Source organism: Vipera berus (genome assembly GCF_964194415.1).
Source record: "Vipera berus genome assembly, chromosome: 1".
NCBI classification, from domain to species: Eukaryota; Metazoa; Chordata; class Lepidosauria; order Squamata; family Viperidae; genus Vipera; species Vipera berus.
In genome coordinates this window covers 228,585,389-228,595,595 of record NC_138202.1, presented here as the reverse complement: position 1 = coordinate 228,595,595, position 10,207 = coordinate 228,585,389, and the positions used below count along the sequence as shown (strand labels likewise).

At 39.7% G+C, this 10,207-nt stretch overlaps 1 long non-coding RNA gene across 4 annotated transcripts; it reads left to right on the top strand.

Annotated features, from left to right (window-relative positions):
• The first annotated feature begins 2,609 nt into the window (after positions 1-2,609).
• LOC308660640 lies at positions 2,610-8,060 on the top strand. 4 transcript variants are annotated; one of them, XR_014024765.1, is made up of 5 exons: positions 2,610-3,271; positions 5,378-5,520; positions 6,062-6,114; positions 7,673-7,805; positions 7,886-8,060. It is a non-coding gene; the product is annotated as an uncharacterized lncRNA (long non-coding RNA). The 4 variants fall into 4 exon arrangements; XR_014024767.1 differs by adding an exon at positions 7,522-7,573 and having other exon boundaries at positions 7,673-8,060; XR_014024764.1 differs by having other exon boundaries at positions 2,610-3,007; positions 7,673-8,060.
• Positions 8,061-10,207: the final 2,147 nt, after the last annotated feature.

Below are 10,207 nucleotides of genomic sequence, written 5' to 3'. Positions count from 1 at the left end.
TTACTGATTGTGTTGGAATTCTGGGTACACACTTGCGGCTTTTCCTGGCTTTTAATATCTTTCCCTTCTCTCAAATTAATTTCTTTTTATAGAGATATGACTACTATTTGAAATGAAAAAAATCATTAAAGCCTTCCTCGTATGCCAGACTGCATAGTAACGTGACGTTCGTAGGGCTACTACCCCCATCCGTGCTGGAAGGTAGCGGGTAGTAGGAAGGTAGCAGGAAAGAGCCAGATTTCTGTAGAGCTTAGCTTCCATATTGTCTTCTGGATTTTTGCAGCCCAGATACTGCAGCCCTGTCAGGAGAGCTGGAGAATGCAAAGAGGCAGCTTTAAGTTGGGTTCAGGCAATGCAGCCGCTGCATAGGCTTGGATTTTGCTCTTTCCATAAGCATTTTTCTGGGTCAGCATCGTTTTTTTTATGCAGATGAGAAAAGAGGGTTGCCTGCTACAGGGGTGAATCACTGCAGTTGTTAAATTAGTAACAGGGTTGTTAAGAGAATCTGGCTTCTTTGTTGACTTTGCTTGTCGGAAGGTCGCAAAAGGTGATCAAATGACCAGGGGACACTGCAACTGTCACAAATATGAGTCGGCTGCCAATCATCCAAATTTTGATCATCTGACCATGGGGATGCTACAAAGGTCCTAAGTGTGAAAAATGGTCATAAATCACTTTTTGCAGTGCCGCTGTAACTTCGAACCTTCACTAAATGACCTGTTGAAAGCTTGTATATCGGCAAGGGTTTGTATATTACATTTTGTGTGACCCAGCTCTGATAGAGGCAGAAAGCCGCAAAAGAATGTAATCCCCCATTATTAGCTGCCTGGAGTTATTTGTTTAGCTGCCATCTTGAGTTATTCAACACCCTCTCTGTGTTTAGCCCAGTGGTGGGATTCAGCCAGTTCGCACCAGTTCGGCAGAACCGGTAGCTAATTTTTTGTTGCCCAGGCCCAGAACAGACTTCCGGAAGCGGCATCCACACAGAGAACCGGTTGTTCACATATTTTAATCCCACCACTGGTTTAGCCCTAACTATACTTTAAGTCTTCCAGAAGTGTTTGATCATTGCCATAAACCCCAAGAGAATGCAGATCTAGTAAGTACTTTGAGAGTTTAGCACCTTCTCAAACCAGTATTACGGAGCTTAATGGACTAATAAAATCTTTTGTTCATTTAATAATTTACCAATTTAGTATTCTATTTACAAAATAGTTTTATAATTAGGTGGGATAATTTGAAATATTTTTTTAAAAAATAATATTCTAGTTGTTGTGTTTACGGTGTATTTAGTTTGCTCCATTTTATTTCTCCTAGTTTATTTAGAGATTTTAAATACTGTTTTGCCCAAACAGTGTAATCCTGTAGCATCAATAACAGTAGATAATTCTAGGCAGTGATCACAATGAAGGAGTCAATCGGTTCATTTTGTAATTGGGCCTAATCCAAAGTATTTTGCTCCCAGGTTCAATTAATGTTATGATAAATTTAAACAGGAAATTCAGTGGGAATGCCTTTTTCTGACAGGGGAAGCAGACAATATGCCAAGCAGACAGAGCTTCATTTCTTCATATGATTTTTTTGGTGGAGATACAAATAAGATCAGGCTGTAAGGTTTTACACTTAGCCTCACAATTGCCCCAGCATTACTCAGGAATTTAAAAGAGCCAAAAGAAAATCCTGAGCTGAGGTTTCAGCAAGCAAACAACTTTTATTTTGATCAAAATAGAGTTGGGTGGCCACATCTCTCTTTGTGGCTGGTAGAGAGATGAAGGCAACAACCAGGAAAGATGTCTTCCACCTTTTATACCTTTCCAGAACAAAGAGATCTGGTCTTGGTACCAGGAACCAAAAGGTACAGAAAAATAATTCCTAGATGATGACTCATACACGGACAGGAAAGTATTACAGAGGGTAGTGAGCACAGCACAAGACATTGTGGGCTGTTCCCTGACACCACTGGATGACATCGCCAGGGCTCGTTGCCTTGGAAGAGTGAGGAAGATTCTCAGGCATGACTCACACCCATCCGGTAGGAGATATAGGAATATAGCCAGCCGTACCAACAGGCTGAAAAATAGCTTTTATCCGTGGGCTGTTAGGCTTTTAAATGGGACATAATCTTATGGAGAATTGACTTGGGAGGCCGGTGTGTGGTGTAGTTGGTTCACATGGTGTGGTAGGATGGAGGGTTTGTTGTCACTGTGTGTCGGGGGGGGGGGGAGAGAGCACGGGGGGGGAGGCTCAGCTAATCTCAATGTACACATGTACACAATAAAGGTTTATTATTTATTATTATTATCATACACAACAGCCCAGGCTCCACCACAACTCTTTCCCCCCTCCCCTTTAACATGAGGCTTTTACTTTTCCAAAATACTTAAAAGCATCTGACTACAAAATAATGATTACAAAAATAACAAAACAATGATTACATAATAACAATACAAGTATCAATATAAAATGGTTACTAATGGTTACTATATAAAATAGCTGCTAATGTCAAACTTATATTAAAATCATAAGCACAATAAAATCCCTTCAAGGCTTTGCAGGTTAGTATTGACATTTTGATATGGAATTATCTTTCCAACTTTTCAGATATTGTATGTGAGCTGCTGGGGGCAGAATGGGATTACGTTGGAAGGGAACGGTTAATTGCCTAAAGGCAGTATAGAAATACTTTAGCTTATTTGTTTCCTATTTGCAGATCTTTAACAGGAGAAAGAGAAATTACAGAATAAGCTGTTCAAGCAGTAGATTAGATATGATGAAGGACAATGGAGGAAGGAAAAGGAAGAAAAATAAAATAAAGAGAGGCTGAAGTTGCATTAGTTGTAGGTAGAGCAACTTTTGTTGCAGAATGATTAGGCATAAAGGTGGGGATTAAAACTGTCTTCTTTGTTTTGAACTGCAGCAGCAACAGGATTTTCTCCCAGCTGGAGCAGAAGTAAAAAGAAATACTGTGCAGTGCAGTATTTTTGTAGAGAAAAGAAACTTCATTAAGGTGAGTTTCTATTATGCAGAAGAAAATTGTCTGTGGAATTATGTAACTTGAAAATATTTTAGGATGGAGTGAAAGCAGTCCATCTAGCAATGCCTTAATCCAGTGTTTGTTCCTTTTCTCTTTTAATACTTTTACTGAAATTTTTAATCTCCATAGTAAAAAACTAATACAAACTAAGCTGGAAAGAATAAGTTCAGAAGCTGTAGAAAAAAGAAAAACAATCAAAAAAGAAAAAAATAGAGAAATAAGGAAACAACAAAGACAGTAAGAAATAAGTGACTTCCTCTCTTCAATCACACTGAACATAAGCTAATATAACCTTTCACCCTCTTTTAAAGTTACAAATAAAAATACTTTTATCCCCATAGGTAACTTTTATTTAGGTCCAGAAACTGATTTATTTTCAATCCTGTTTCAGCAAAAATTCCATTAGGAATGGCTAGAAATATCAAATTTATTCCTGATCAAATACTGCAGCTTTATATTCCTTCTTTGCTTTTCTTAATCTTAGAAACATCGAAAAACATCGAAAAATATTGACCTTTAAATCATTCCAATAGCATCTCAGTATTTGATCTTTCATGAACGTTTGGCATTGAAGAGGGGTCTTTAAAATTTATCCATTGAAATCTGTATGCTTTCTGAAATTTTAGTTAATTAACATTTCAGTTCAATTTTTAAAAAAACCCTCTTTAAAATAAGAAAAGGTTATAGCCAGCTTTAGTGTCCATTTTCAATATTCATTTAGCCTCCATTCCTAACATAGATTGTGACTCTAGACCAGGGGTGTCAAACTGCCGGCCCACGGGCCGGACGCCTCACAACAAAACCGCACCCACCCCATTGCCGGCAATGGGAAAAAAGCTCCGATACATCGCACGATGTCACATGACATCACGAGTTTGACATGTCTGCTCTAGACAGCTCAAATTAAAAAGAACAACAAACAACAAACACTCCCAAACAATCAAAATAATTAAAAAACAAAAGAATTAAAAAGCTATTAAAATAATCAAAACTAATAAAAACAGCAGCAAATACAGGAGTGCACATTTTGAGCTTACACATAGAACAGCCATTTAACCCTTCCATTAGAATCAAGAAATTAGATGATGGGATTTATCAGATGGAATATCCAAAGAGTAAACCCTTGTTTGAATACTGCTAAGCTTGTAAGCCACCCTGAGTCTTTGGAGAAGGGCGGGATATAAATGGAATTAAAATAAAAAAAATAAATAAAATATGGTTAAAGAAACAGAAAAATTCTGGAGGGGAGGGGCCCCTCAAGTAACATGATATGAGAAATATAAAAATGTGGGGATGGTTTATATGAGGGAAATGTCTTAGATATTTAAATGTAATGGATTTTGAGAAAATCTCGATGTGAATGTTTTGAATAGATTCCAAAGATTAGATGAGTGAATTTATTAGATGGAATATTTAAAGATTAAACATTGGTGTGAATATGTCTAAAAAGAATAGAAAAATTCTGGAGATAAATGTATTTTAGCTTAAGAGGAGTATGTTTCTTAAGTGGTATAGTATTTCCTTTTTCTGTTTTCTGTTTTTCTTTTTCTACTCTTTTTTTCTTCTTTATTTTTCTTCTTTTTTAAGATACGAAAAATGTAAAATTGATGGGATGGCTTGTATGAGGAAAAAGACTTAAATACTTAAGTGTAATTAACTTTGAGAAAATCTTAACTGATAAGAATGCATTGAACATTGAGGGGAAAACAAATCTAAATATGAACTTTGAAAACAGGATTTATGATGAGATAATTAAGATGATTAATTACAAAAGTAGCTTTATATTGATGTTGTGGCTACTTATAGAAATACTAGAAAAATGTTTATATTTAATTTTTATCTATCAAAAGACTAAGAAGTGTACTAATTTAAGGTTGGCAAAAGAACATCATTGGAAGAAGAGACAATCAAGGAAAGCTACGTGGATTATGGAATTATAGAAATTAATTTTCATTGATTGTTTTGAAATATAAACCCAGACAACACAACGTTTACCAAATATTAAGGAGACTATGTTAAAAAATTAATAAAATATATTTTTAAAAATACATCAAACGACCAAAGGATCAAAGCATAACCTTGTCTTACTCCCAGTTTAATGTTGCATCATTTGCTAAGAATTCCCTTTATTCTCATGCATGCCTTGCTCCATATTTATGTAAAGTATTGCATAATTCAAGACTATTCACTTTATATTTTTTCCCAAAACAACAATTGCATAGTACATTTTTTGAGATTTATACATTGAAGAACAGAAATAAGATCTGTGCCCCACTGCCAGGCATAAAACCTTTCTTTTCCCAATTTTTCCTCATTGTCATTGTCATCCCTGAAACATGATAGCACTGTTCCAATATTTGAGGGGCTCCTACAAAGACAAGGTGGTCAAAGTGTTTCCCAAAGTACCAAAAGGCAAGACGAGAAACAATGGATGGAAACTAACCAAGGAGAGAAGCAACGTAGAACTAAGGAAAAAATTCCTAACGGTGAGAGCAATCAACCAATGGAATAGCTTGCCTTCAGAAGTCGTGGGTGCTCCATCGCTGGAGGCTTTCAAAAAGAGTCTGGTCAGCCATTTGTCTGAAATAGTATAGGGTCTACTGCTTGAGCAAGGGGTTGGATTAGAAGACCTCCAAGGTCCCTTCCAACTCAATTATTCTATGTTCTGTGAAACCCTTTCAATCAGAAAAGTTATCAAACTCTTTCCCAGGCACATTAAACAAGCTAACTCCCTTGCAGTCTGCATTTACTTGTGAGATTTCCATCACAATGGAGAATGTATTCTTCCCATTGTGAAGAATAGACCCCTTTCTCACACACACCTTAAACGAGTTGCTTTGTCAATCTATAAACAGACCACACCCATATTTTAACATGTCCCTAGGGATGCTATCTTTATCTGCAGCTGAATTCTCACAAGATTTATGACTTCATTTTATACATTATACATTGTATACATTTTATTAGAAATAAATTTAGTAACTGATTGTATTAAATGCATTTATATTTTATCTTGCAATTTATCAGGCAGAGGACAAATGGAATCTGTACGCTGGCTCTTAGCAGCAGATGGAGTTGAGGTTTGTTTCTTCTGTTTTTGTCAGCCCTGCAAGGTAGGCCAGACTAAGAAGCCAAAGCCATATAGATCAGGACTACTTTCATTCTTAGAGTATGAGGGTTCAAAATCCAAGAAAGATATGTTGTGATTTTTCTAAGCAGATTTTTTTTTATTCTTCCTTACCCATGGCAACAACCCCCCCAAAAAACAACAACAACAACAACAATACATACTCTAGAACAGACATGTCAAACACAAGGCCCGGGGGCCGGATCCGGCCCACAAAGTGGTTTCATGTGGCCCGCGAAGCCATCCTGGAAACAGTGAGGGAACGGCCCCCACTGCTTTGGCCCTGGCCCAGAGACCCTCCTTCTGCCAGAGACCCTCAGATCTGTCCCACTCCTGCCCAGGCCCCCATAGGCACCCTTGATGCGAACTATGTAGAGCTGGCCACGCCCACCCAGTAGGCCATATGCACTCTAGCCACGCCTTCCCACTAGGCCACGCCCACCCTGGCCATACCCACCCGGCCCCCTGAGGGCAACCGCAATGCTGATTGCGGCCCTCAATGAAATTGAGTTTGACACCCCTGCTCTAGAACTATTGGAGGAAAGCCCTCTTAACCCTCTTTCCCTCACACAAACCATCTGAAATGAATTGTTACTTGTTCCTCTGGAATGCAGCCCCTCCCTCCTAGGAATCCAGAGTACATCCCATAGCAAATAGCTATAGTAATGAAACTTGCAAGTCTGAATATGCTTCCTCTTCCCTCATTTCATCTTTGTGTGAAGTAGGGCAAGGCCTCAGACATTAACTCAAATTAGTTTTTTGGAACAGGCTCAAACCCTGTTTATTTAACCGTGGCCTTGATAGCAGCTCTTTCCTCACCCTTCAAAGCCATTCTCTCTTCCCACCACAGTGAAGAAAGATGAAATTGTGGCCCTTTTTGGCCTTGAGATTTGATCTAAAGTTTTCCCAATTGACCACTCACATGGGATCATTCTGGGAATGGGTAAAGGACTCGTATCCTGCCAGCACACACACACTTTCTTTTTTCCCTTTTGTTCTTATAGCAAGTACCAAATCTAGATTTGGTGATCTAGATCACAAAGGTATGGCTGAATTTTGGTGGGAGCAAAAGGTTTCCTCTATCCTTTTGCTGCCATCCAGTGGTCATTATTAGTTTTGCACCTTAGATCTAGAAGCCCTACTTAAGGGTGGGCAGAGGCCAAATCTTTCCCCTGATTTTTGGGTCAAAAGAGTAGAGGTTTGGAAGGAGTTAGATGAAGTGAGAGATTTAACTTTCCCCCATTGAACCAACTTTTCTCATTTGGGGGATTATGAAGCCCCCAAAGATATTTTCAGCCGAGTTTTCAAACTTCTGTACCCTGTGATACAAAGTTAAAAACATTTTTTCCCCTTTTTCCAGTTTGAGGGAGTATTTTTGGAAACAAGAGAACAGTATTTGAAATTACGTGACGGTAAATACAGCAACTATTCTTTAGCTATGATCATTGAAATATGTTTGTTATACTATTCAGCTCAGTGTAATAATTGGAAGTTTTTGCTTTGATTTAAAGGTTCCCCCACACATGCGTGCTAGTCGTTTCCAACTCTAGGGGCCGGTGCTCATCTCCGTTTCAAAGCCGAAGAGCCGGCGCTTGTCCGAGGACGTCTCCGTGGTCATGTGGCCGGCATGACTAGACGCCAAAGGTGCACGGAACGCTGTTACCTTCCCACCGTAGTGGTCCCTATTTTTCTACTTGCATTTTTATGTGCTTTCAAACTGCTAGGTTGGCAGAAGCTGGGACGAGTAACAGGCGCTCACTCTGTTACGCAGCACTCGGGATTCGACCCGCCAAACTGCCGACCATCTGATCAACAAGCTCAGCGTCCTAACCCACTGAGCCACCGCGTCCCTTGCTTTGATTTAGGGATGTGCTAATAATAAACAAGGCTATACTTGAAAGAGATTAATTAATTCAAACTTTTCCACTGTTTTTTTTTAGTGTTGCTTCTTCTGACTCATTTAAGGACATGGTTTATTTGTTTATTTGTTTTACTACTGATACTGAAGAGGTGACTTGGGGACTTACGCTTGAATGAGATTAGGATGAATGCAGAGACCCGGGAGGGGGGAGGGGGCAAAAAGTTCAAGATGAAAGCTACACAATTTAAGCCCTACTTATTTTTTACATGTGTTGCAGAGTGGTGGAGCACTGATCATTCATTCATTCATTCATTCATTCATTCATTCATTCATAACATTTACAGTATATAGCCACTCGTCTTCCAACAAATCCTGGGTGATCTCAATCAAAAGTTAAAACAATATATAAAATCATATTGAAATTATAAAACTAAACATATTAAAGCATAAAAACATTAAAAACAATAAAGACCTGGTGTCAAATTGAACTTCTAATGTGCAATTATTCAATCTTCTCCCAGCCCTTAGCTTTATGGGAGGTTAAGAGGGTGGAGGCCTGCCAAACCTCAGGAAAAAGAGTTTCAGAGGGCAGAGGCTGCCATAGAAAACCATGAGGTCACTGCTGCCTTCTGGGTTTTTTGCTCCCTGCCCCCTGTGCACCCATGGATCCTTTCAATGGGGTAGAAAAAGAAAGGAAAATAGGAGGCTTAGTGAATGGGAACCAAAACCATTGCCAAGAAGGAAGAGGATGGAAAATATACAAAGATAGGACTTTTTTGAGCTGCATCCATCCTAATTAATGCGAATTTGTTTTCTACCTTCCTCCAGTAAACACACTACTGTCTATCATTAACTATATCTACAGTTTGACAGTGTTATCAACATCTCTGCGATCTGAACTAAACCCTTCTACCAAGAAATGAAATATTACTGCTGGTGATTAGTATTGCCAAAATGTGTACTTTTTACAGTGCCAAAAATGATTTCCAAAGATTCCTTTGAGAAGGAGTTAAAACAAGCGTTGCAATTTTGAACAGTCACTAAACAAACAGTTGTAAGTCGAGGACTACCTCTATACAGTATGGTTTTACCAATATAGTTAGAGAATAGCAGAGAGAGGGATGCTATCCAGTGAAGGCAAGACACGTTCCCAAATCTGCAGCAGTCACCATCAGGGACAGCCTCGGGAAATCATTGTTGCTCTCCTCTCTCTGTCCACCATGGTAAAAGTCATCTGCAACAGGCACAAGAGAGTGTGGTGCTTGTTCATCTGTGGTCTACATGAAATTTGCATTCCCATGCTGTATAATGAGTGGTCTGCTGCAACCTGCATTCTGCTCGGTTTAGCTTTGTGAGCCACATCAAGAAGCAGAATGGTGAAGTTGCCCCAGAGAAGCAGGTCTTGGGAATTGGCAGCAAAGGACTGGCAGAAAAAGTAGTGATTTTCTAAGGTAGTCCCTAGCCAGGACGTGCGGTGGAGAAATCTGTGCCAAGAATGCAATTTGCTATGTATCTGGAGCAGGTGGAGGTTTCGTTTCAATCAGCTGCTAAAACCAACAAGGACGTTGGACATGTCTCATCATGTCCAAACATTAGATAATGCAATGGAAGAGAATATTCGTAGCTCAGGGGTGAAATGTGGAATTTTTGGTGTCCTCTGAAGACTCCCCAACCCAGGTAATGGTTTGTGGGTCCTGCATCATGCAGCTTTTATAACCAATTGTAAAGCTTTCCTCCCCTCCCCTCCCCTCCACTTGTTCAGAAGGAAATGTGAATCAGGGACAAAGGGCAGTAAAGGTAAAGGTAAAGGTTCCCCCGCACATGCGTGCTAGTCGTTTCCGACTCTAGGGGCCGGTGCTCATCTCCGTTTCAAAGCCGAAGAGCCAGCGCTTGTCTGAGGGACGTCTCCGTGGTCATGTGGCCGGCATGACTAGACGCCAAAGGCGCACGGAGCGCTGTTACCTTCCCACCGTAGTGGTCCCTATTTTTCTACTTGCATTTTTATGTGCTTTCAAACTGCTAGGTTGGCAGAAGCTGGGACAAGTAGCAGGCGCTCACTCTGCTACGCGGCACTCGGGATTCGACCCGCCAAACTGCCGACCTTCTGATCGACAAGCTCAGCATCCTAACCCACTGAGCCACCGCGTCCCTTGACAAAGGGCAAGCATGCATCAATTCACTGCTT